This window comes from Amblyomma maculatum, chromosome 11 (assembly GCF_055883805.1).
Source record: "Amblyomma maculatum isolate TAMU_Amacu chromosome 11, ASM5588380v1, whole genome shotgun sequence".
Taxonomy (NCBI): domain Eukaryota; kingdom Metazoa; phylum Arthropoda; class Arachnida; order Ixodida; family Ixodidae; genus Amblyomma; species Amblyomma maculatum.
The window spans coordinates 159,738,858-159,765,902 of NC_139354.1; the positions used below are offsets into that span (position 1 = coordinate 159,738,858).

The 27,045-nt window shown below is 46.9% G+C and overlaps 1 pseudogene across 1 annotated transcript; it reads left to right on the top strand.

The window, feature by feature from the left end:
- Positions 1-4,339: 4,339 nt before the first annotated feature.
- On the top strand, positions 4,340-7,702 carry LOC146175279 (uncharacterized; annotated as a pseudogene). Its single transcript, XR_014702177.1, has 5 exons — positions 4,340-6,174; positions 6,277-6,423; positions 6,732-6,905; positions 7,037-7,225; positions 7,289-7,702. The product of XR_014702177.1 is annotated as an uncharacterized LOC146175279 (transcript).
- Positions 7,703-27,045: the final 19,343 nt, after the last annotated feature.

Genomic DNA, 27,045 nt, shown 5'->3' on the forward strand with positions numbered 1-27,045 from the left:
CATTCCCTGCCAGTTCAACAGCTGCTGAGCTGGCCGGTCTACACCTAGCCGCATAGTTCATCGCTTCCAGTGTCCCTCCTGGACCTGTGAATGTTCTGTGCGACTCCAGATCTGCTCTGCAGCTCCTGACTATCTACCACGGCACCAACCTCTCGGTGAACATTCTCCGAGCCCGTCTCCTAGCCCTTCAGGACTCGGGGTATCAACTGGCCCTACATTGGGTTCCAGGACATACTGGAGTCCAGGGCAATGAAGAGGCGGATGCCTTGGCCAAAGCGGCGCATGACAACGGCGCCCCAGTCACTGAGGCTGTCACACCTTTTGACTTTTCAAGACCCCTCTTGAGAAGGTCGATAAGGTCTTTCCATCCTGACCGTCGTATTGCCGCTGGTGAACATCTCCAACGGCTCTCTGACAAACTTTCACGGAAGGACAAATCCCTCCTCCTACGACTTCGAATAGGCTGCACGTGGACTCCGTCCCGCATGTATGCCTGTGGCCGAGCTCCCAGCCCAGCCTGTCCCTCTTGCGGCAATACTGGCACACTGGGACACTTTCTCCTCGTGTGTCCAGCCTCCGCTGGCCATCGCCAGAAACTTCTGAATGGCTATCGGAATCTTGGTCTCCCTGCTGATACCGAAGGGCAATTGCTCTTCCCATCTCGGAACCAACTTTCTGCTCACCGGCTCCTCCTGATTTATCTGGAGGAGTCTGGCCTCAGCTCTGTTCTGTAGGCCTGCATGGGCCCATAGTGCTTCGTGCGGAAATGGCGGCGACATAGGCGGCGTCAGCAACCTTCCCCTCCCCAACCTTCCCTTAAACCCAACTTCCCCTTCCCCCTGGTCACCAAGAGTGATGCCACATAGATGGCCAACATAAGACGTGACCAGTACCCCCTCCCCAAAAATAAACCATAGTCACCACCACCACCACCTTAGAGCACGCGTTAGGACGCGTGGTTGTGTAGTGGTTGTTGGCTTAGAGCACGCGTTAGGACGCGTGGTAGAAGCACAAAGTGTGCATTTCAGTAGGAAAGATATGAGGAGGATAGAGAATAGTAAGACGAAGAAGAAATACAAAAAAAAAGTAGTAATATATAATAAAAAAAAGAGGGTAAACATGGCTTTATAGCCGCGCAAGAATGCGCGCGTCCTCGGCGAATTTGAGGACATAGCCGTGTACGCGTCGCGTTTTTTCTCGCGATGCCTTAGGGAATAACAGATCATTTGAGGAAGCCGACGGCATCCCGAGTTTGCCGAGGGCAACCTGAAGAGTACGCCTGTGTGCGTCCAGTGCGGGACAATCACATAGCAAATGCGAGAGTGTTTCCACTGCTCCGCAGTCCTGACAGAGAGCACGAATCCAGTTTGCACTGTGTTGCGCTGCGTACCCGACGAAGCCAGGTAGCGCGAAGTCATCCGCTCGCACATATGTTTCTTGTTGCGCGAGAACATCATATGTGCGAAGCGGGAGGATGTGAGCTAATTCTGCCTGCCGGCGGCGGAGGGAACGGCAGTTCCATTGAAATATCCGCGGCCTGACTCTTAGCTGGTTAGCCATTGTGGCTGAGTGATTGTTGCGCAGCCAGAGCCGCCTGGCAGAGCTGACGCGCTGTCGAGTTTACGGGGAGGTGCTCCAGTAGGGCTTGCACCGCTGCTGAGAGGGCAGCGATGACTATATCTTTCTGCGCTTCGGATGCAGTTGCGGTTTTGCCCGTCAGAGCTGCCTTATAAGGCTGTGGTTTTCCCGCATTTGTCTCGGCGCGAGGTTTATTTGCTGCAGGGGCAATCGTTTGCGCGGAAGTGCCGCGTGCGGTACTTTGTTTAGTACGAATGCGTGCGGCGCTCTCTGTTTGGGCGGGTTCTGCTTCGTCCCCCGTACCCTTAGCGATCTGCACTGCCTGACGGCGCGTGAGCGGCTTATCTGATGTGGCCAGGAGAGTAGCTACCTTCCTTTCTAACTGCCAGCGAGGGCAGCGAGGTTCTGTTGCGGCATGAGTGCCGTTGCAGTTGACGCAACGCGGCTTCTCTGCTGTGCAATCCGCCATGGCGTGCTCTATATCTCCGCAACGGAAGCAGCGCTTGTCATTCCGACAAACAGCTGTGGCGTGCCCCAGCAATCCGCACTTGAGGCACTGTGTGAGGCGTGGCCGTCTAGCGCGGACCGCACGGCGAAGCTTAAAGAGAGCCACTGGTTCGGGCGGCTGGGTGCCCTCAAAGTGAATAATGACTGCATTGCCACTGCGCTGGCATCCCACTACGGGTACGGCGCTGTCAACTGAGGCTGCAATCTCATCGACACTGAGGTCTTGATCGACACCGAAAAGTAGATCTGAGCAGGTGTTTGTTTTGGCTGCTTTGGCGCGGACCGCCAGCTCGCAAATGCTGCTCACCGCGAGAAAAGGGCTGAGGTCAGCTGTTCTCACGTCCACCGCGACAATGTTGCGCCGGAAGTTCACTCTGACTTGTTTTACGTCTTGCATTTTACAGGAATGCGCTGCAATGCGTTCCTGCGTGAGAGCCAAGAAGTTGGCCTTTCTGCCCACTGGCCGAAATAGAACTGTCTCTATCTGCGCGGTCCTGTTTTTGAGGCGGCGATTCGGAGATGGCTCCCTGGGTGGTACAAAGGGGCGAAAGCGCGGTCGACGGCGCTGCGAAGGGGGGTTAACGCTCTGCGTCACATTGCGCTCCTTCGGCCCGCTTTTGCTTCCTTGTGAATGCGGCGGAAGCTGGCCTCTTTCTTCATGGCCCGCTTGTCCCTCTTTTCTAATGTTGGGACGGTGGTCGGAGTTCCCTCGGAGACGAGGATTGCCCCCTTGCGCCTGTCGAGCATATTCTTCATCGCTAAAGGCATCACCGATGGTAAGTTCTTGCTCATTAGCGGTTAGGTTAGCCTCTACTGCAGGCGCTGCGCTAAGAGCAGAAGCGGCGTGGCTGGCGGACTCAGTTTGTGCCACCTTCTCTGCGTTTGAGGTGGTGGGACTATTCGGCGCCCTGTGGCTTCATAACGGGTGGAGGATCTGAGCCCTCAGCGGGGGAGGACGCGTACCCTGACGGTAGCTCAATAGTTGAATATACGAACGACACATCAGCCTCCCGAATGGAGGAGTCAAAAGGTTCATCACCTGTTTGTTCTTGTGCAGATGTGAAGCTCTCCTGGGAGGTGCGGAGATCCATAACTCCCTCCATGCCAGTTGGCCTCTGGGTGGCACTGAGCAAACGTTTAGCCTCCTCCTGCTTCTTGCAGATGCTGGACGCTTAGCAGAGAAGGTGCTGAAGGGCGCGTGAGCAGCCCACACTTCTTGCACGTCTGTGGCTGCTGATGCGGGCACGAATGCCGGCAATATCGAAAACTTGGTCATCCATTCTATAAATGGAGCGAGCCTAGCGAGGCCTGTGTCGAATAGGCCAAACGCGAAGGAATAACGGAAAAAGAGCGCGGAAGGCCATTGTACACAATGAAATAATAATAATAATAATAATAATAATAATAATAATAATAATAAATAATAATAATAATAATAATAAAAGGAAAAGGCAAATAAGAGAAAAAAAAGAAGGAAAAGGAGTTAGAGAAAGAGGGAAAAGATAGTAATAGTAAATGAATAAATAGGTGAATTGAAAATAAATAGAATAAAGAAGAAGAGAAGTGGGGAGGGATGGGATCACGAACGGAGCGAGCAAATACACGTCGGTTACGTAATCCAGGAGAGAAATGCGCCTGCGGGGCACTTCAGGGCGCGTGCTCGTTCGAGAGAAAGCGCGCGGCGCACGTCGCGAAGGCAGCGAGCCGAGCAGGCGGCGTCCCAGTGTATGTTTTTCTGCCACAGATGGCGTTGCCCATCAGGAGCCGCAGCGCCGCCCAGCGATACTTTGGGAGCCAGTCACGGTATGGTCAGTCACGGTATGGAGCCAGTCAGTCACGGCAACTGAGTTTCGAAACTCCCCCGCCGGAGCCGGGCGCGACTTGCTCCTAGGGGGTGTGAGGGCGCTGCAGTCGACGTTTGCGCCAACGTTTGGCTTGCGTTTCGTGTGTGCAGTGTGTGCGGGTGGTTGCGTTGCCGAGTTTTTCTCCAGTAGTACAGCTGTCCCAGCTTTGTTTTCATTTTATTTCATGCCTGTGGATGTAAGAATACTTCGTGACTTTCGCTAGACGTCGGTCGTTTTCCTGTGAAGTCGTCAACCTTTTTCTGAAGAACAGCGCGACTTGGACAAGGACGGAAGGAAGACAACACGGACAGGCGCTGCCGTGTTGTCTTCCTTCCGTCCTTGTCCAAGTCGCGCTGTTCTTCAGAAAATGGCATACCAACTCGCCCAAGCAGCAGTTCCGTCAACCTTCCCAGCCGGCTGCCGCGGGCCAGCCGTTTCTTGCGTTGGTTTCTTGACACCAAGAGCTCCGGTTTTCCAGCATGCCGACCTGCTTCGTGCCTGGCTGTACGAGCGGTTACCGAAGTAACCACGAGAAGAGGCGCTTTTTTCCTCCACCATCGGACCCGCAGCTTCTTGAGAGGTGGGCTAGACAAGCTACTCGGCAAATCATGCAAAGTGTGCGACGTTCATTTCCAGCCGTCAGATATAGACAAAACGTATAAGCACGTAATAAACGGTTGTGGAGATAGAGCGCGGTTCGTGGGCGCTGAAAAGTGGTGCCATTCCTACGCTATTTCCCAATTTGCCCAGCTACCTGTCTTCAGCACCCAAAAGGCGGCGATCACCGAAGAAGAGGTGCAGAGCTGCGGTACGTGCAGAGCCTGTGGCTTGTCAGTCCCCTCACGAAGAGCCACAGGAGCTTCCTAATGATTTTGATACGACTGACATTACAAGCATTGTCGAGAATGGTACGTCGTTGCAACTGCCTCAAAACTGGCAATTTTTAGTTGTGCAAGAGAAGCCTGAAGACCCTCGGCAAGTGGTTTTTTACGAAGCAGGCATGAAAACAGGTGTGTTCTCCACCCTCAAAAGCGTCGTGATAAGGGAGGACCTTACATACCTAATTTCAGGAAATGGAAAACTGCTACAAAGATCGCTTGTCGAAGTGCCGATGCGCGCGCTAAAAGACGTGGAAGCGATAGTGCAAATTGTTCACAACATGAAGTTTTGCCTTGGATGTGCCCAGAATGATGTCAGTGGTTCCAAAAACTCGTCAAACAGAACTGGAACTGTGTACCACAAGGATTGTACAGTTCTGACAAATGCTGACAAAGGAGTATGTGCCATGTGTGTCAGCATGAAGAAGACATTAAAGAGAAAGACTGCATCAAAACAGCCCAGGAAGAAAGTGCCTGTAGCTGCCAGTGTGCTAAGGAAACGTCTAATTCGAGCCACTGCTGCACGAGAATGCAAGAAAGCAGAAGTAAGTCGGCTTAGTGCTAAGCTAAAAAATGCTTTCACAACTGCCTTAGATGACATTGTGAAAGATTTGCCTGCGCCTCAGAAGATGGCCATTCGTGCCGCTGTCATGCAGCAAGCAGCTAAGTCACCTCGTGGACGCCGGTACACAACAGAGTGGCTCATGGTGTGTCTGCTCCTGAGGCTAACAAGCCCGAAATGTTACAGGACGCTCTCTGATATGAAGATCCTCCCTCTTCCAAGCACTAACCGCCTCGTACAGCTTCTCAGGGGCCTCCCATGCGAGTATGGTATGAATAAATTTGCACCGGAAAGTATTAAGCTACACATGAATGGAAAGCCAGAGCATCTTACATATGGCTCAATCATCATTGATGAAATCAAGTTGAGGGAAACAACCGAGTTCAACAGAGCTTGCAAATTTGATGGCTTCGTCAACTATGGGGACATTTCCAATGAAGTCTCTAACGTACTGGCAGACCATGCGTTAGTAGTGATGTTTAATCCTATGTTCCAGTCCTGGATTCAACCAGTAGCTACATATGCAACGAAAGGGGCCGCGCCAGGGTGGATTTTAGCGAAGATAGTTTTGAGTTCAGTTTTACAGCTATTTGAGTATGGTGCCAATGTGATAGCAGTTATCAGTGACGGTGCAGGAAGCAATAAATCTATGTGGACACATCTTGGAGTCAGCGGCAAACTGAAAAGTGCCAAGTGCAAGATAGAACATCCTTGCCTTCCAGATGCATCACTTCATTTCATATGTGATGTTCCTCATATAATGAAGTGCATTAGGAATCATCTGATGAAACATAAGTATGCTCAGGTATGTTACAACAAAGTTTACCACTCAGCGTCTCGGTGTTTTCTTACAACTGTACTGTGCTGCCATACCTTGTTTTCTCACTATGCAATGATTTCATTTCAGATAGGAGACTGCCAAGTAAATTATGAGCATTATGTGCGGCTGTTTGAGGCTGAAAAGAAAGTCCCCATAAAAGTGGTTCCAAAATTAACTGCATACCATGTGAACCCTCAGGCACTTCAGAAGATGAACGTTCGTCTAGCTACTCAGGTGTAGAGTTTTGAACAGCATTTTTTAATCTTATATCACTTTCAAGTTGCCACGTGCATGTGAGTTATTTGCAAACTTCTGCACTGCATGCCTATCTCCTTTGACAAATATGCGAATTGTAACCTTTGTTCCATGTTTCTGACTTTATCAAAGCTCTGCTCAGAACATTTTTCTTCATTTGCATACTTTCATGAAGTGATCAGGCTCGACAACAATGAAAGATACTTCATTGTTTTCAGCTTGATTCATTGGTCTTAAATACAATTGTTTTATTGAGTTCATCATTTGTTGGTTTGATTCTTTTTCAGCTTTTCAGCCGAAGTGTCGCTATTGGCCTCAAGGTGTATAGGCAACTTAAAGTTCCTGGCTTCAGTGACAGCGCTGGAACAGAGACCTTTACAAAACTTTTGAATGATGTTTTTGACATCCTGAATGCTAAAGTTCCTGCAGCTGGAATCAGACGTGACTCTCCAAAGATTAAGGTCAGCTCTCTGAACCATTGTGCGCTTGTCATTACTTGGTCAACTAGCGAATCAAAGTGAAGTCAGGTGTAAATTACGCTTAATTTTTTTTCTTATGAACGGTTTCATCATGATGTTCTGTATGCTTGCAGGTCTTAGAAGACTTCCTGCAAATGATGAATGACTCAGAATCAGTCCCAAATTTGAAGCTTTTTGCATCCTACCAGACCATGGAGTCTTTTCGTGTCACGTTAATGTCGGTCCTATCCTTAATCGAGTTTCTGCTCAGCCGTGGTGTCAACTACATGCTTACGGCAAGCTTGAACCAAGATCCACTTGAGGTAATTGTGCTATTTCCCCCGTTTTATCAGGGCAGTGCTGACACCATTTTTTTTCTTTTGCAGAGGTTCTTTGGACTTGTGAGGTCGTTTGGAGGTGATGGGGATCACCCGACAGTTACGAATTTCGGCCAACTGCTCCGCCTGCTTTCGCTGTACACACCAGTGAAGTTGGCTGTCGAGGGTAACTGTGAGGGAGGCGATGACCGCGTTTTGCTAAGTGCATTTTCAAGCCTTGCTGAAAAGCGCCGTGAGGCACTTACTCGAAAAAACATGGTGAAAGAAGAGGTGTGGAATCGACTCACATCCATACCATTCAAGGACTTGTGCAATATACCCAGTGACCACGTCTACAATGTGCCAGCTCCAGAGACGACAGCACTGTACTACTTAGCTGGTTACGTTGCTTTTAAGATAAACAAAACTGCACGTTGCATGGACTGCAAGAAAGATGCAGTGGGCTCTCAAGATGCCCTTCCTCCTGAGGCACTCCTCGTAATTGAGCGTGCACACGTGGCAGGTTGTCTGGTTTATCCGTCTAAAAAATTGTTTCCGTGTGTGAACACTGTAGAGAATACCATAAGCAAAGCCAGCAAACTAGCTGCATTTGGTGACCTTTTTTGGAAGGTATTGGACAGGCTAACTGAAACTGGAACGAATACCGTTGGCTGCTCAGAGCACTGTGATGAATTTACTGCCGAAGTAATACATTTTTATTTAGTCACTCGCATGCACTTTTTTGCACGTGAAAAGTGCCAAGAGAATGACTGTGCAGTGAAGGCACAACGGGAAAGAAAGAAGGCGAAGCTTGTGTGACAGTTCTCGAAGGCTCTTATTTTCGAACATAATTCACCCTGTTCTTGGTGCATTGCGCACATTATATTAGTGTTGTAAAGCATGGAAAAGGCTGCACAGTAAAGGCAGGTGGGCTGCGGAGAGCGTCAGCTGCAAAGCATTTCACCTCCGACTTCTACCTCGCCTCGAGGTGCGCGCTTGCGGTAAGCGCAAACGACCGGCACCCTAGACGTTAATATGAAATTCTCGTTGTGCATTTTGTCATGTGGGAATGGATATAACAACTACCGCATTTGGAAATAATATAATTTGAGGCGCGTCGCTAGCCACAAGATAGGAACTTTAATTATAAGAACGAAAATGGACGCAGTCGTCCGCCATCCTACACAGGCGTGACGCGCTTAATGAGCCGCACGGTTTTTTGCGCCGATAAAACATAAGCGTCCCGCGGCTTTGAAGCCGCTGTTTGATGCAGAATTGTTCTACAAGATGCCACAATGCGTATTATCGCATGGTGGTATCGAAGTGCAGTTTCGAAAGCCACCGCGCTGAAAAACGCACCGAGCGCATTCCACTACGACGAAAGCTGGTAAGCATGATTGTGTACTTCTTCCAACGAGAACAGCAAAGTTCGAACTTTTCGCCGCATGATAAAATTACCGCAAATCGAAAAGGTTAGTAAACAAAAATCAGTTGTACAAGCGATCTAGGAGCTCTCTGTGCTAGCGAAAGGCTGGGTACCAGCAGACGACGCCTGCTTCCATAGCTCAACCTTCGACCGCAGCGCCGCGGTGGCAGGAACCGCGGCGGGCCGGCTTCTCCCTATGGGCGCTGCGGGGAGTTTCGAAACTCAAGTATATCTATAAACGTTGGTTCGCTCCGCATCTGCTTCAGTGGCGGCGGGTGGCTTTCGCCTGGTTTCGCGCTGTCGCCCGCGGGTTTCGTGGTGAGTGCAGCCCCTAAATGAGAGATTACAGAAAGTAGATGCTGCAGCGGCATCCTGTCAGCGTGCTACTCACGCGAATGGAGTCTTTATATTAAAAAAACACTGTCGCTCAGCAAACGCTCGACAAGCATATGACATGTATTGCGGCATGGTATCTACTTTTGTTCATTTTAATCTGAATTTTTGCCCAAGCCTGTACAAGAAGATGAATAAAAAAAAGTGAATGAGCAGTAATCACATCGAAGCTTCTTCAAGGCAAACATAACAGCAACAATGGCAAAACCGTCTTTCAGCGCTAGATGAGAAACCATCGAGGTAACACCGAAGATGAAAATAATTTTATAAAAATGTAATGTAAGTTGCACAATGCTTACATGACATAAAGTATTAGTAGTATAACGTCAGAGTTAACGCTTTTAAGTTTTGTTTTCAATTTTGTTATAATTTATAGACCAGCAAATGTTTTATGTTGTATTATAAACATTATTTTAATTTTGCAAATAAACGTTGGTTTAATGAAATGTTTACATGATGTCATGATTATTTCTTTAAAAAACAGGAAATCTATTTCAAGCACTAATTCCTAGCAATATTTTCTTTCCTTTTCTAGTATGTTTTTGAACTAATTATAGTTCCAACTATCTGTGCAGTAATGCCTGCCTTAGAGAGCAATCGCTGCCCCATTATTTTGGTAGAATGCTTTGCTCATTACACATTCGCCACTGTTACTCAAGGGACACTCCTCAATAATGGATATAAAAGCTTTTCTCTGTGCTATTTATTCAGAGGTGATAGGAGTTGTATGTCGCGCTGTATTGCGCGCCTAGGCACCTAGTGTCGACACCGACGAAATCATTTCAGCTCTGCCGCAATCAGTAACCGAGGAACTGAAAGAAGTGATGGTATCTCCTGTCATCCCATTACCCACTGTCACGTATTCTGGTTTAGCTTACGTCGCTGGATACATTATGAAGTTAATCAGTGACTTCGGGTGTGACGTTTGTGCTATCCTTCTTGAAACCAGCGAAAGAAGCAGCCCCATGTACACTATTCTGCGAGGACAAGATTCTAGCGGACTTCATTATCCAAAACCAGAGTTTGTAGCTCTCTTGGACAAGGTTGTGTCTTTTTTTGAAAAAGCTGTCGTGCACTACCACACACAAATGTCCTTGAAGTCCTTCAAATCTTAACCCAGCCAGCACTTGAGAACTCACCTTTGCTGAGTAGCCCGGAAGGCATTGACAATAGCCAAGGTCCGCTTCTTTAATATGTGAGAAATTTCTCAGACTCCTTCTTGTCAATTATGCTAAGAAGGTGACAGACAGGAACGAAAGGCCAGCTCCTTATGTGCACAAACCGTCCAGAAAGATTTTGAGACTTTAATTTTCTAGCCGCATGTACCGTTTTGATGAATGAGTGCAATGTGTTAACTTTGAAGGACATTTTTTTTATTGCTTGCAGCTCTTTTCAATTATGCATATCTGTTTATGCCCATTTCCTTGATTAAATGTTTTTTTTATCACTGGTATTAAACTGACTACGACTGTTTACGTGTGCGTCAGTCGCGAGACTATACGCATACATCTGTTAACTTTCAACCTACTAATTTGTTTTAAACGAAGCTAGAACAGCGCACATCACTAGACAACTGAAATTTTAACTGTATGCGTTAATTTTTGTTCCTTACTCTGAATCTGAGACGTGCTATGAATTTTCGTCAGTGCCTCTTTTGCTCTAAACGAAAACGGCATGCGGTTGACAGAATACTTGGAATATCCACCGATGCACTAGCGTCAGGTCGCGCTATACCTGCTTACAGCTTTCAAAGGCACACTGCATAAAATGGTACATATAGTTTTGTGAAAAATTTAGGGGCAAAAAGTGTTGATGTAAGTGCACCCGAAACTTCATTCGATCGTGCGCGACAGCACTGACGAAGGCGCGCGCGCTCTCGCATTATTGACTATTTTATTGCTCATGCACGATAAATCAGACGCTGATTACGGCTTCTTCCTATAAGCCATAAGGGGTGAAATATCAGGACCTGCCGGTTGCAACCGATGCGGGCGGAGCGAAGAGCGAGCGCGCGTTTCCCTTGCGCGTGAACGGCTGTAGCGGAGGGGCATGGATGGATGGATGGAATATAGGAGCGTCCCCTTTGAAACGGGGTGGTAGCAGTAGCTATCATGCTCATTTTTCTCCATATATCTTAATTATTGATTTAGAATGGTTAACTAAACCATCATTCTATTTATTAAATGTTGCTCCTACATTACTAACATTATGTCACTTCTCTGCTTTTAAGCCACCAATCTTCCAGCAGCAGTGGGGCGGTGGCGACCCCATCGAGGCGCGGCGGGCGGTGGAAACAGACCCCATTGGAGAGGCCGTAAGAGAAGAGAGAAACGCGCTCTCCCTCGAGACCGGCCGTGCGTCAGTGTATGATGTGGCTTTGCGCCCCAACAAAGGAATTTGAATCGCGCGGTGTGATATAGACCATTTTATTACCTGAACTTGCAGAGAGCCGGCTCCGTGAACTGCGCATGCGCGTAATGGTGAATTCCAATCGCAGAGCAGGAGCACTTCCAGAGCAACGTTTTCTGCTCCTTTCGGAGCAATTGTCTTCCAAACGTAGATCCGGAACACGGGTCGCGTCTTCCAAACGCAGAACGGGAGCAATTGCCGAGCTACGCGGAGCAGTCAAAACTGCTCCACCAAAATCGGGGGAACCGACCGGAAGTTAGCGTGACGTGACTTTCCGAGCGACGCTTGCGCATGCGCTAGCTAGCGCATCCATTTCCGGTGGCTCGCCGCGTTGGCTTCTGCAACGCGCTGCTCCATAGCAGACGATCAGTATTTGCCGCCGCCATGGATGGTGATTCGCGTCGCGCTCTTGCGCTCGCTTTGCTTGAGGACAGCGAGTCGGAGAGCAGCACTTCCGATTCATCTGTCGAAGAATCAAGAATCAACTATTTATATGTCCATCATCCGTGTAAACTCAAAGCCGCGCACGTTACAGCTCGGCTCTGGAAGACTGCAAACATTCGGTACGTGAACCGAAGCTTTCTTCCATATTAAAGAAAGTGCTGAAGGAGTCTTACCGTGTGTGTCCGCGCTCGGCTCTTCGAGCAAGGAGGATATAATTGCGTAAACGGCTGGTGTAACCTCCATATCAAAGGGAAGAAAGGCTGCAGGCTTGCAAAGCAGACGACGCGAGCGCACGAAAAGCGTGGGCAAGTGCAAGGAATGATGGGTACTTTCTCCGCCTCCGTTTAAAGCCCCTCTATCTGGAAAGTAGCGAAACTCTCCTCCCTTCGGCTGTTTTCCTCCTCAATTCTCATCTGATTTCACTCTCCCACCAGCGGGACCACTGCGCACGGCACGCTGAACCAGCCTGCGCTCGAGGGGCGCCGCGGAAGAGCGGAAGGGTCAATGATAGTGAATGGCGGGGGCTTTTTGTGCTCTCTTTTAAAGCGTTCTGTTAAATCTGCTTTGCACAGGTAACTACTAATCAATTTGAAAATGTTATGTTTGGTTTTAGCGGCACATATTGTTCGCAATAACAAAGAAGGAAGGAGAAGACACGCTCAAAACGGCAAGAAATGTTTGCACTCAGCATCGCGCTCGGGTACTCTGAAGCATCAAGAACGGGAAATAAACTGAGCAGGCAATTATGGTCTCATCTGTGTTGGGTGACAGATAGATGACCCTGAATGAGAGCCAATAGCCCCTTCAGAAATCTTCTGCATCTTTGTGCGTGAGCGGCAAACCGGCGAATTCTAACATCGATCGCTTCTGGCTAACCTATAAGCAAAAGCGTCGATTGTTGTATGCTTTCATTTTCAAATCACATCTGTAAGAAAATGATGAAGCAGTGTTCCTACAGCTGCTAATCAGAGGTAGTGTAGGTGTAAAGAAATGGGGTCTTATTTTATTGTCACAATACTGGTTTGCTTTAAAGGTCGTAAGACGTGGCGTATACAAAATACACAGTTCCAAATACAGAAGAAATGTAGCGATAAACACTGTTGCACATTGAAACCAAGTAGCATCTTTGATTTTACTGACACAGCACAGGTCGCTTTGAAAAGGGTTTTAAGACTGGCGCAGGCACATTAATTGAAAACACACATTTTCAAATAAAAATAAATGCACAGAAAAACGCTGTTAGACAATTGGAAGATGCTGAGAAACCTTAACGAAATGAAAAGCTATGAAAACGAAGTGCAAGCAAATAATTTTCGTAGAAACATTTTTCACACACGCTACAATCCAATTTTAATTTCGATGATTATAAGCTTCAGATATGCATGAGAATATATTTAAAAAATGCAAGCAGTTACCAGAAATTTTGAACAATTTACAGATTCATTCAGGCGACAGGCAAAATATCAATTGTATGCAGATTTTCAAGCCACAACTTTCACAAATGTTTCAAATTAATAAAACATGAAATTACGAATGCATACTGTCACCGAATCTGAGCTACAGCGACCCGCATGCCTACGCTTTTGCTACCGCATTTACTACTAGTCACTGGAGATATTTTGGAGGCTTCATATCGGACAAAAATCTGGATCCGTACTTTCACGAAAACATTCACAATCTCTTTTACAACATCGTGGCAAGCTGGGAAGCAAGATACTAATGAAATGCTATATTTTATCCGGGCCTGCAGTTGTGCAGTGCTGATTGAATTTTTGAGGAGACCCTCTCTGTTACTGCGGAAAAAGTTCTCAGCAATTTTTACAGTTTCGATTACGGCTGGCGATGGGTTCGTCAGTGACATGTGAGACTGTGAAAAGTTCTTCAACTCAATTAACCTTGCCAGTGCCGTGTTGGTAATCAGCGAAGCACGGCAGTCGTTCTGTTCTACTATTCTATGTTCTGTTTCTGTTCTACTTAAACACTGAAACGCGCAGCAGCACGGCATCGCGTGCACGAAACTGCACGCGCGCAAGCCACAGGAACGGTACGACGAGGCAGTTTAATGGCGGCAGCGAGAAAATAAAAAACAAGCAAAACAAGATTTTGCGCGCGCTGATGACGTATGGTGACGTGTTTGTCACGTCAGGGGGCCCGGCAGCCAACGACAAACCAGAAAACCCGCCCTCACTCTCTCTTTGGAGAGGGGAGCGTAGAGGAGCGAGGAGGAAAGCGCCGGGAGAGGGAAACGGCGGCAAAGATCTTACAATTTCGCTACTTCCCAGAGATAGAGGGGCTTTACCTCCGTTTGCTCGCGAGCGCCACCTACTTGCTCCGGCCGGAGCAAGAGTATTCGAAACGCAGAGTCTGGGAGCGTGCTCTCCGCCGGATTGAGGCGTTCTGTGATGGAGCGTGCGCGCTGCTCCAGTTCTGCGATTGGAATCCGCCTTTTGCGCGAGTTTTCTGCGCATGCGCGAAGCCCCAGCGGCGACTGATGAAAACACATTGAGAGGCGTCGACGGCGCTTCTCGTCGCCGCACTCATAGCCAACGCACGGGGGCTGGAGGCTCGGTACGTTCACAGCCTCGGTAAAACGATGCCAACCACCTGTGCCGCTTACGGCTGCCACTCTCGAGGCGTGCCGGGATGCAAGACGCGTTTTGTTAGGTTTCCTTCGGCGAGCCGCGACCTGCAACGGCGTGAAGCTTGGATTAGGGCAACCAAGCGTCAAACGTGAATGGGCGACCTTGGCAGCCGACTGCGTGCTCTCGACTGTGCGAAAAACACTTCGTTACAGGTATGTATGCATCTAAAGGAAATGTGCATGATTAAAAGTATCTACCGGAGTTTGCACCAAGCCTGTAACCCACCAGTGATAGCCGCAATGAGCACTTGTTCGGCGCGTCTGATGGCGATGTATTTTGTCCTTTGTTTTATTTATGTGCGAAGGGGCCGGGTAGCACAGATATCACAGGTGGCTGTGTGCGCTAGACCGTAATATTTAGCATGTTTTATCGCGACCGCCGCCTGACTAAAAAGAAGAAAAAAAAGGGTGTTTGTTGTGATGCACCGCCGTTAGCGAGCCGAGTGGTTGAGCTGGTCATGAGGCTCGCGAACGGCAGTGCATTAAAACGCCGTATTTTTTTTTCTTGTTAGTGAGGTGGCAGTCACGATAAAACATGCTAAATATTACGGCCTAGCGCACACAGCCGCCTGTGATATCTAAGCTACCTAGCCCTTTCGCACATAAACATAAGAAGGGACAAAATACATCGCCTTCAGGCCCCGGTGCAACTGAAGCAATCACGCACCGAAGAAATCCTCATTGCAGCTATCACTGGTGCGCTACAGCCTGGGTCAAAACTCCAGTAGGTACTTTTCATCATGCCTATTTCGCTTAGATGCATACATACCTGTAGTATGTGTTTTTGCCGCTCGGAGCATATGACGCACTTGACACTTGCACGACGCACAGTATTTTTTTTTTTAATTAAAGGCTCGCCTTCGTGCACGTCAAAGCATCCGGACTTTGTTCCTTTAATGTACGCAATCAGATGCACTTCGTTAGGGAGCTTGATAATCGTCGTCTTCGTCCAACCGTTTGCAACGGCAAGGAAACCGCCCGGCACAATAAATGAGTCTCCTGGAGGGTTCATGCTCGTTCACTTGCAGAGTGGATCGCTCTGGACGTAGAACAGGGTTGGTTCCTGACCGAGATGCGCATCCGATATGTAGGAGATTCACATGTGTCACCAAGTTGTTGATTCCGCAGCAATCGCAGCGGAGGCAGAAATGAACATTGGAGATCCTTTCACAACAGAATGACCATTCTCTGCGCACCGAGAACCTTTTCACCACTGCGACCACATCCGTTCTGACTCCTGAGGCCAGAAACCGGCTACAGCTCTGAATCATCCATTGCCAGAAAAATGCAGCGCGTTTCCTGCAGGTGTGCATTCCGGCCGGGACAATGCCCTTTTCACGGGGTGTGTATATGTGACTCTCTGCCGATCTTCGTGGATGAAATCCTATAGCTGCACGGTTGTAGATGACGCGAGGAGGAAGCAACGCCCATTGCACCATGCCGGCGCCGCGGTGACCGCATTGTGCTCGGTAACTCAAGACACCCCGCGCATATGCGCCGCTCAAAGTCACAGGAGACGATTCCACCTAGCTCTGCAGCATCAACAAACCCCTGGCTGCTTTGCCTTTTGAGATCCATCTCTCTCTCTCTGCCCCCACGCTCTCCTGTCTGCCGAAAACCTGCACGCTGAGAGCGTCTCATTCTGTCACGTCGAACACGGCCCGCGCTACACGCTCTTACAATACGAAGATAGTATATGCGTACGTGCGTTATAAGTGGATTGTGAAAACGCTCTACCTTCCCCCCATACTGCGTGAACATGATATGCTGCAATCACTGTCACTACTTTCCGCTCCGAGGCCAAAAAATGGGGGAAGCTTTCGCTTCCTACCAGCGTTGGCGTGGCTACACTGCCGCTCAATGTGTTTCCCGCCCGCTCCCGCATGATGGCGCCACATCCTCGCGCAAAAGGCGGATTCGCCATAAAGTGGAAAGGAGGATATGTTGCTCTTCTGAACGGATGTGACGTCATATAGCTTTTAGTGCTTGTTTTTTTCTAGAAGTAAGCCTCAAACCCAGATCGCCCGGATGCTCACTTTGGTATGGCCCAAAGAAGGAAGGCTGGCGCGCTTTTCAGACAACGAGCATTTGCGCTTTGCGAGCCCTAGGCACCCTAGGTTGTCTTTCATGCGTCGGTCTGCTGCAGTTTGCTGGCCATCATCCCGGTAGATGCAAACTCGGTGATATGCGGATTCAGTTCGTGGATTATAGCCTTAAATTCAAGGGCGCAGCCCTCGGTGTAGTCCTACTTGCAGCCTTCTGTCTGCGGTGAGTCGTACATACATGCCCCCGAACTCTAAGTAAAGCATTTGTCGTCTTTCTGCCATCGCCTTCCTTGCAGCTTCTTTAACGAGGTTTTGCACGGCAGCTCAAGCATGTGTTAGCCTCAATTATTGACGCGGCGTAATCGCGCGACAGTCTCCGGGCGAAGGCGTGAGGAGACGAGGAGACTGCGTCCACGATCTCGTTTCATTGCGCTTGGAACAACTTCCATTCCTGCTGCTGTGCACCGATCGGTCGCCGGTTGCTGTTGTCCTCCGTATGCACTGGAGTATTGGGACATATGAGGCGACTAAAAGATAACGTAAAACTATTTCTGAGTTTGCTTATATTTGTTTGGGCAGTATAAGACATTTTTGCGTGCGCCAGCATGAACGCGCTGGTTTATAATCAGGAGGTTTTATTGCCTTCCTCGCAGCTTTAACCGATGGAGCGGCTCTGCCCGTAGAAAATGTCGGGCTTCTTTCGGAAAACTGTTGCAAGGTAAGTGGCACTCATCCATACGTGGTAGTGCCGCAGTACATGAGTAATATCTGCGGACTGCTAAAAGGGGGGTTGCTGCCCAGCTGAGAGATGGTTTAAACGTAAGTTGGCCCTGTGCGGAATGAGCCTCGAAGTGGAACAAGCCTACTGCACAGCATGGAATGGCTACAAAAGTATGGTTATATACATGACCGAATTCATGTGCTTATTTGCTCAGACCTTCCACTGTCAAGTACTCACTTATTTCGGTGTATACAGCAATGAGGGTGATTTCATTACTCCTCAGCTAGCATAGGTTCATGCCTGTGACAATATCTGTCCTTTTACTGCCGAAATAACTCCATTGGTGGAACTCACTGAGCTTGTTTATGTAGATTTAACACTTTGGATGCATGTTGCTACCGCAGAGTTCCCTAATATATATATCTTTTGCCTGCTCCAACATAAATAGTTGGCAGTGCTTGGCTTCAAGCTGCTGCCAAGGCCATTGACAGCTTATTTGAAAGCAGAGCAATAATTAATCTGAGCTGGCATGCTTTGTGGGAGAGAGAGGCACCATTGCTAGTACCTCATAATCCTGTCAAAGAGCTTGGCAGTTGCTGCTATAAGCACTCTCCATTGCAGTTCCATGCAAGCCGCAGCATATTGGGCACTTACTGCACAAGTGATTTAACTTAGATTCTTTTTGTTGCTATTTCAGTGTTTTGTAAGTGTGCTAAATATTTGTATTTGTGCTAGCATTGACAGCCAGTCTCGTTACTACCTTTTTCCTTCTGCAGCAGGCACTCTCACTTGCTTTACTCGAACCAAATTCTATTGAGTGAGTTTGCTGAATTTATGCAAACTAAATGTAATTGCAGTATTACTCTCGTTTATTTACATTTGCAGAGGCAACGAATTCTTGGTGCCGACGAACGAGTTCCCTCCGCCAGTTCGATTACACTGCCACCTCAGCAGTGCAGTGAGCTGCGACTGGTGTGACCAAATGGATACTCTCACTGCTTCCACAGGTTTAGAGCGTGTTCCCAGTCAAGTTTAAAACACCTTGCTTGCAATGTATTTAATCTTGTTGTGTAATATTGTCACCCTTGGATTTGCTGATATGCTATTATTTGAAAATCATTCTGGGTGGTTTGGAACACATGATTTGCAGTGGGGGGAGGTGGGAAGCACAAATGTGTGACTACAATTTTTTGCCAGTCTAGCTTCTAGCCTTGCGAATTAAAGTAACAGATTAAAGACCTGAACTGGCCTGACATTTATTGGAGAGTTTGTCATATAGAAGAAAACTTGATCTTGTGGAGGTAACACAGCTGTGGTTCTCCGAGAAAAAGTTATCTGTGTGTGATGGTGTCTAAAACATGGCATTGTCTTGGGTAACTTGGCATGGAATCGGCCACTTCTTGTACTCTCTTGACGGCATCTATTGTACTATGTGCTAGGTGACATGCCTTCAGGGATAAGGGTAGATGGAGAATACCTCTGTAATCTGCAATTTGCTGATGACATTTACCTGAAGCAGTCACAGCAGCAGCTGAAGCAGTCAGGATGACGGGCAGTAATGTGAGCAGGTTGTACGTCATGCTGGTCATAGAGGAAGTAAAAAAGCCTTAGAAGCAATGTAAAGGGTTTCGGAAATCGGCTGGTATGGATAGGCAACTGCAGATCTTTGAAGAGTGGTAGGGAGATTGTGCTAGAAAAACTGCTTGCTTTGTGTGTGTAGTGCCTCACGACCTCAAGCGTATTGAAATCTTGGAAGGATCCTAACAGTACCATGATCTATAAGAAAGGGGCTGTCAAGCACTTGCAAACTTAAACTGATCGGGTTACTGTCCATTGCCTACAAGATAATAGAATTGGGAAAATCTTGGACTTTCTATCAGCTGAAGGAGCAGCTGGCTTTCGTAAGGGCTGCCATGTTTTTTAATGTGTCTGCCCTGCCGCTGTTGTGTGCTGGATTGTAGCCTACATCCACATCGAATAGGAGGCTGTGCAAACAAACTGCTCTTTACAGAAGGGACATAATTTGAACGGCCCATATCATACAATGCAGCAGCAGTAGCGAAAAGTGCTCCACAAGAAGTGACTTATTGTAGAATGGTTGCTTTATTGCGGTAGCGTAAAAGGCGTCACCCTTGAGAAAAATCACAACCATGCCTTTGGCAGGTGATATGGCCATGCACTGATTGGTTCTCTGGTTCTGCGATGTCATGAGGCCACATGATATGGCCGAACTGGCTGGAGCTCATATTGTGGAAAAGCACAAAAGAGACAAAGGATCGAGAAAAGAGAGGACGACGCTATCTGGAGCTGCCAACTCAGGCAGCTCCTTTGAGGTGAGAGGGTGAGGTGGAATAGAACCCTCCGAGACCCTTGAATCAGACATGCTACTCCACATTCATACAACTTGGTTAAAACAGTGCTTTATACCCATGTTGGGTGGTCTTGGGCACAATGTGGTAGATTATGGTTGTATGCTGATGATTATGTGCGAGATAATATCGGCACAAATTAAGGGATTAGGGCTTATACCTTTTAGGACCGCTTTAAGCCAATCGTTCATATAGGAATGATGGTTCTCACACACTGGCAGACGCAAATTTTCGTGTTTGGAACATGTAACCCCCATTTAGGCAGATAGTATGACAAAAGTAATTATAGTAACTAGTTCACAGGAATGGAAAGGCACAGAATCTGTCACTTGTTTCTGTGGGCACATGAACTGTGCTGTAAGGGAAGGGAGGAGGGAGTCAAAGTGGAAAGACAGAAATGGGTGCCGTAGTGGAGGTCTACGGAGTAATTTTGACCACCTAGGGATCTTTAACGCGCGATGACATCACACAGCACACGGGTGCCACTTCGTTTGCATCGAAAGCAGCAGCCAGCGATCGGGTTCGGACATGGGTGCTCCGGCACAGTAATCTAGCATCTTAACCACTGCACTACCGCAGTGGGGCTATCGTGACAACCATAGTTTCTGTGTGTGCAGCTTGTTTATTTTTTAATTTTTTTTCTTCTTTCTGGCACAGTGTGACATTTAAAAAATTACTCGAAATAAAGAGGTCTTTGGCGCCATTCACACGATTCTGCTGCTTCTACTACAGTTTTCTTTTTATGAGAGCAGTAGCGAATTCTCTTGAAGACAATTTTACTAGCTCTCAGTTCAGCTCAGATGATGAATCAGTCAAATGTCAGCCTCGAACTTCAGCTAGTGGCCAAGAAAAGCTTAATTTCAATCTCTGATCACTCTTGGTCAGTTACACTTGCTCATTTTGTGTTCCCACTGTTCTGTTTCCATTCGCTGGGTTTCAGCAGCAATGAAAGCTTGGTACTACTTGATATGGCTTCTCCAACTTCTTCAAGCAAATCGAATGGAGTTTGAACACCGAGCTTTTATTGCAGATTTTCAAATTTGATGGCAAACTCTCCCACCTTCTGGAAAACATGTCACCAAATAATCCAGTCATAAATCCTGAACGGTTTGGAAATGCCAATGCTATAAACTGTAAAATGAGTAGAGGAAGGCCGAGCTTAAAAATGGGTGTTTTCAGCAACTTAGCTATATTTCTGAGAGAACAGCACACCTTCAAAATGAACTTCAGAACGTAAATTATTACTTCCTTGGCAGTTGGGCTTCGCTGCATTTTGTTAGTGTGATTTGGAGAATAGGTACATGAGACTCTCAACAACTGCTGCAAGAAGTCAAGAATGATCACTGCTTCCGAACAACACTACGAAAAAAAGAAATCTGCTGATAGGTGCACCATATCTTTACTAGTAATAAAAGAGGCAGTGTAGCATATTTTTAGTATTATGAATTATTTTTCTTGCTGTCCTATTTTGATATTCATGCCCCCTTTTCTTTTACTTTTTGGACTTTTTCTGCAAATTTTGGAGAAAAAGTTTTTTTATGTTATGTATAAAGCCAAAACAAAAACATGGGCATTTATTTAATTGAGCATCTAAATACCTGCATTTTAGTATTATCTAATAGCATTATTGTGTAAATATTTCATTTAATAAACAAATTACATGGTGCTGAAGGAGTTGAGGCAAAAAAAAAAAACTTCATTTGCAAGCTGTAGTTTAAGAAATGAGCATTTTTCTGCCTTTTGTATATCCTCAAGATTTTATTACAATTTCTTGTTTTTATATTCATGTTTGACAATACTTTGTGAATATTTTACCCAGTGCTGAGAATTTATCTTATGTATTATGCTTATATTCATAATATTCACGTGTTTAGAGGGCATTTAAATAGCTGTATTTTAATTGGCTCATGTGCATCATGTACAGAAAGTGTGATCAGAAATTGTCGTCAAGAAACGTCCTTCATACTGGAACTTGCGTGTGAAGAGCCCTGGCAGGTGCGTGCTCTGTTGCCACGTTGCAGAGAGGAGGAAAGGAGGCATCCTGGCTGTGCAAACCGCTGCGGAGGTGACAAAGAGGGTAATGGCAACCCCATGCATACTCGGGCCACTTATGCGCTTATTCACAGGACCTCGGAGGATGGGCGTGTGGTATTCGATCTGTCATTTGACGCGCGTAACTATAAAGCTGCATTCCCTGCACCGTACCTATTAGTCACATATTCTAATTCTGGTGCCGGGTTGTGTTCGCCTTAGCGATCTTAGAGCTCTTAAGCACTTCCTACATATTTTTTTTTTTTTTGTAGGTTGCAGCAAAGTTCTTTAAAGACTTCATTTATAAAATAGCAAGGTGCATGTATGCGATCAAGGATCCACAAGGGAAGCTGCAGACGGGAGCTGTTGACGCTGCCATGCTATACTCTTAAAGACAGATCTCAAGTGTCTCCTAAATTTTTATAACAAAACGGACATCCGCACAGTGTTTGCTGGAGATGCTTACAACCCTGCTGTCCTGTCCGAAGACAGGGATACATGCATTACTGCCCGCCATATGCAAGGCTAGCCACAATTAAACATTCGTTACCAGAGTAACATGATTGCCTGGCTTTTTTGTGTGTTCACTTCTTTAGCATACTGTAGCATAGTCATAGTAGTGTGCACCTTTCCAATAAGTGGTCACGGGGTGTCACCATATTACCTGCTGGACTGCTTTGTGCATTTGGCGCTAGCACAGTGGAAGCAGAGCCGGTTTGCAGCAGTCCAGAGAGAAGGAGCGAACAATATGGTGGCACCGAGTAACACTTATTGAAAAGGTGGATATAGACCGCTTGTTCCTGCAAGATGCGAGTTAAACCGCTCTCATACAAACAGTTTCGATCCTCATTGAACTGGATCTACATTCAACTCATTGTAGATCGAGGTTGTCACACGACAACTGTCAAGTGCAGTCAAACTCGAGCCTGCTTGACTCAAGGTTGCTTCCTCAATCGCTCTCGAGATTTCAAGCACACTCAAAAGCGGTCATTGACACCCTCATCATCAACGAGCTCTAAAACTTGAAAACGAATAAATGCAATGGAACTGCACATAACACATAAATGCATTAAAAGGCATGATAGAGCGTTGGTAGAACGGCTAATTTTATAATATTGACACCGTAGTCCACTGCCAGTGGAAGCTAAGGTGGCGTTCTCTTCGACTACGTCAGCGTGGAAACTGTGGAGCGGAAGAGAAACTGCACTGTAGCACTTGACCGCTGGGAAGATAGGTTAGGTGACCTGAGGCGCCAAAAGCGGAATGCTGCTGTGCACACTGAAATCGTGCTATCATTACCCCAATCTTAAATTTCTTTTTGAGACTCATTGCGACTGACAGCAGACGACGAACCACGTAGGAAATTTCTCAATGCTCACTGAAAACGCCCGTGTAGCACCGGATGCTTCAATCCTTCTTGAAAGCCTGAATGCAGATTGAGTTCAATGAGGATCGGAAGTGTTTGCGTGACAGAGGGATTAGTGTAGTGCAGCTAAAGCTTTGTGTTAGCTGGTGTGCACAAGTTGGGTGGCCAAGCTTTGTTAAATGGTATTACAATGCATATTTAGAAAACAAAACGGGGCACCCCAAACGGTTTATTCAACTTCTCAGATTATTTGGCATTACACACATTGTCTTGAAAGCAGTCCACAATATGGCCAGCACAACTTATGTCCTTGCTTATTTCAGATTGTTCATTGAGAGCTAACATATTTAAGGGCTACTGACCAGGCTGACATTTTAACCAAGCCCGATAAGGCGTTGGACATGGTCTCTGCGAAATACTGCAGCGATGCACACACTGGAAAGCAACAAAATGCAAACCAAAGCTCTCGTGGTCCTTTTCAGACAGCCAAACCTCCTCATCCTTTGCGCTTGCCATCGAACTTTGTCGATGAGGTACCAACAGATACTGCATCCATTGGTTTCTCTCTGACTGATGGGTGAGGGATGGCACTTGGTCTGCTGATGTCACGCACTTTTTTGTCTTGCATCTCGTTTTCACTCATGCATACTCTCACACAAGAAAGAAGGCTTTCAGTTTCTTGCCCTTGTCTATGCATGCTTCAGAGTGTTCTGTGCACTGTGCTATTCATACACCAACGGCTGGACTCAAGTGGCAGCGGCGTGCACTTTCATACAGCCTGCGCATTCGCCGCAGATATAATGGCAGCTCTTCTAGGCAAGCAGTGCTCTCTTCCCCGTGAAGTGTGTGCAGGATTTACCCAACCCTGGTCACTCTCTTCTGTGGCGGCGCCCGGTGCGCACCTGCGTTCGAGCCTTCAAGCGTTCAAGTGTTCAGTTTACGGAGTGAGCGAAATACTTAGAGAAATTATGTAGTCTCAATTTTGTGTGCGCAAAAGCGGTGCAGTGTAGGCTCAGGCAACAGTACTATTTAGCACATTTTGATCGTAGTAATACTTTGTCTTATTTCTTACAGTGCGCAACATGTGCTAATTACCATCTGAATACAACAGTGATTTGGGTTATCAGTCTGCAGTAAGGCAAGTAGCAGCATACTATTGTAGGTCAGTCCCATTATGCTGCACAAAAGCTGATTTTTTTCTTCCTGCTGTAACTTTGTTTCCTTCATGATATGAGGGGAACTGTCAAAAATGCATTGACATGGCTACAGAAGCACGGAATTTATCACATGAACATTTTTGGCCTCTCGGGCCTGTTCTGCCAGGCCTGTTAAAATTAGTGGCCGAGCAAGGAGGAGTACCTGTTTTGCCTACATGCATTATTTCAAATGATATGCCAGTGTGACGGCATCTTTTCGCTTTTGGGCACATTTCTGTCTGCTTCTGCACATGTACCAAAATTTCAGGCGCCTTACGTGTCTGCAAGCCAGGCTGGTCATTGACCCGTTTTAAGTTGTTAGTGCAAATTAAAAAAAAAAAAGGTAACCTGCTCTTATTGCACTTTTTGTGCACTTTGAACAGCGCATTCACTGTAACTGCTTTTCCTGTTCTGAGGCGTGCGCAACATCACCTCGAAATAACAGGAGACATTCATCACCATCCTCATATAAGGACAGTAGGAAAGCCTTCCGACCCTTGTCTTTGCCTGCCACCTATGTTGCTAAACTCTGTGGCTAGTTTGTAACGAAGCTAACTTCATGACAATAGTTGAGCTTCTCGGCCACAGTGTGCTTTTGGTATTTCCTTCGGTCCGGACCCATACGTATGTTTTCTGCCACACATTTGAACTTTATTTCCTCTGAACGACGTGCACACGCCTGCAAGTTTGAAAAACTTGCGGTGTTTCCTTTAATCAATTTCCGAGTGATGTAGAACTCTGTTCCAATAATTTAGCTATATTTTATGCGAGTTTTTCCCTGGTTTTGGCTCTTCGGCAAGATGCTGATACACAGCCAGAGCCTGTAAGGATGACTCACGACCGGCATACCTATCATCTATGATTCTCAGTACAGCGGCAAAAGTCACTGCAGGTCGCTCTGAACGCTCAAGTTTATGACATCTCGTTGGCAAGAATCACAACCGAGTGAAAGTGCAGGCTTGCAGCCGCAGGCTTGGCCAGTCTCCGCTTTTTTTTTTTTCCAGCTTGTTGCACGCCAAATGATGGCATCACTGAGTAGACGCGTCGATGCCACACAGTGCCACGATTTCGCAGCTGTAGCAGACAGGAAGCACCCTCCGTGCATAGGTCGTAAAGAGCGCACCGTCACCACTCGCATCCAGCCTTGGTACACCATGCATAACCATGAATACAGAAAACACAGAACATCCATACATGCACAGGCTTGGTTTCCTAAGAAAGGCCAGAGGCCCCGCACCTATGCTTGGGCCACCCATTGAGCTCAGCCTCTCCCCCTCCTTATTGGCATTGTAGCTGGATGAGCCAAAGCTCACTTCTCAACCTTCAAACAAAGGTCACTGGTGGTGCTTGGGTAGCAGAAAGCAAGAAAAAAAAAAAGCTGCGGCGGTAGCTTTTTGATAGAAAGCAAAAAGCAAGGCACCCGTGTTTGTGCAACGTCAGTGCACCTTAAAGAAAGAACTCCAGGTGGTCGGAATTGTCGGGGCCCTTCACTATGGCGTCTCTCATACCTGAGTCGCTTTTGGACGTTAAATCCCACAAACCAACCAGCAAGAAAAAAAAGAATGCCTGTAAAAGTCTGGGCCATAATGACTGCACTTGATGAGTTCTCGTAGCTGTTTTTACCCAGCACAGGGCAGAGTTTTCATTTTGTTGACCGAACCAACATGGCGGGCATAGTTTCTCAAAGCACTAAGAGATGGCGCTCCGCATTTCGCGTATTTAGGGAGCCTACATGTACAAGCCCTACACATATTGTCTCTTGTGGAGGCTAGTCAACCAGGGAGGAGGGAGACTCTTTGGTGATGGAAGGGAAGGAGAGAAACATACCGGTTCTTAGCTGGGAACTGGGAATTAGCTGGGAACGATTTGTTTCGGGACGTTTAACTGTGTATAACTTGCCCAACATTGCAGCAAGGTTACTTTCTTGCTGTACTTGAGGTTGTCTGAGCGAAGTTCTGAGCTTGCCTGCGCAGACCTAAATAAAGCGCTCCGTTGAAAGTGTTTAGGCATTGTGACTACAGAGACATCGAAGGCTTACGTTTGTGTCAGAAGTGCTTTGAATTAATTTTTAGTGTGAATGTGAGGCATGTAGCTTTCCCTAGCAGTCGTAAGATCATCGAGGCCAACGTCAGTTTTGCACTTGCATTGGACGCGCCTTTTCAGCACATGCTGCATGTATGCGCCTGTTGTTGCTTTTATGTATGACGACTGTGGTAATAGTTTGCAGACTTACTGAATATAGAACTGTGTTTCAAGTGTGTTGACCGCTTCTTAATAGTGTGTAATGTTGATTTACTAGAAATTAAGCTTCGCTTTTTTTGGCAAATGATAAGGGCCTGACACACTGTCCGTCAGTCCCGAGACGAGTGGTATGCTGTACAGCAAAGTAAATGTACTTCATTACCGAACGGAGTCACATACTCGTTGGCTATGATTTTTATTTTTATAACTGTAGTGCACAACGTAGATGTAATGTGGGATCGCTTGGTTCTTTTCTAGTGTATTCTTGTAAAACAAATAAACTGGTCAGAACAGCATAGAGATGTGGCTTTAGGGAATGCATCGAAACAGGCTTGCCAAATGGCTTGCCTCTGTTCTCATCCTTGCTCAGATCCAAAGGCAGTACATTTCATTTATCAACTTAATTTTTTTGTAAATTTATTATTTGACTTTACAGTAGTTGTCTGCATGTTAGGTAATCTGCCCAAGTAAAGATGACTTGCAGCACTGTCACATTGTTGGTGGACTAGAGCCATGGACGAACCCTGTTTGCCTGCCTAGCCTG